The sequence below is a fragment of the Trichechus manatus genome, unplaced genomic scaffold (assembly GCF_000243295.1).
Source record: "Trichechus manatus latirostris isolate Lorelei unplaced genomic scaffold, TriManLat1.0 scaffold00030, whole genome shotgun sequence".
NCBI classification, from domain to species: domain Eukaryota; kingdom Metazoa; phylum Chordata; class Mammalia; order Sirenia; family Trichechidae; genus Trichechus; species Trichechus manatus.
The window spans coordinates 18,247,237-18,247,718 of NW_004443966.1; positions in this window are offsets into that span (position 1 = coordinate 18,247,237).

Genomic DNA, 482 nt, shown 5'->3' on the forward strand with positions numbered 1-482 from the left:
CAAAGACATCACAAAAGAAAACTACAGCTCATTATCCTGCATGAATTAGATGCAGAAATCCTTAACGAATCCAGCAACATGTAAGGTTAGTATGTATATTATGACTAAGTTGGGTTTATCCCAGGAATCCAAGATTGGTTTAACATTTGAAGATCAAAATATTCACGTGTTAACAAAATAAAAGGGAATAGTCATGATTACATAGATGCAGAAAAAGCAATAATAATAAGTCATTTGTCATAAAAACTCTCAGCAGGTCTGGATTCCATGTGAATTTGAAATTCTGTTCTAAACGATGAATCCATGAAACATAACATGGAGGAATCTGGAAGGCATTATACTGAGTGAATGTAGTCAGTCACAAAAGGACAAATATTGTATAAGACCACTATTATAAGAACTCAAAAGGTTTAAACAGAAAAAAACATTCTTTGATGGTTCTGAGGGTGGGGAGGGAGGGAGAGGGGTATTCACTAATTAGA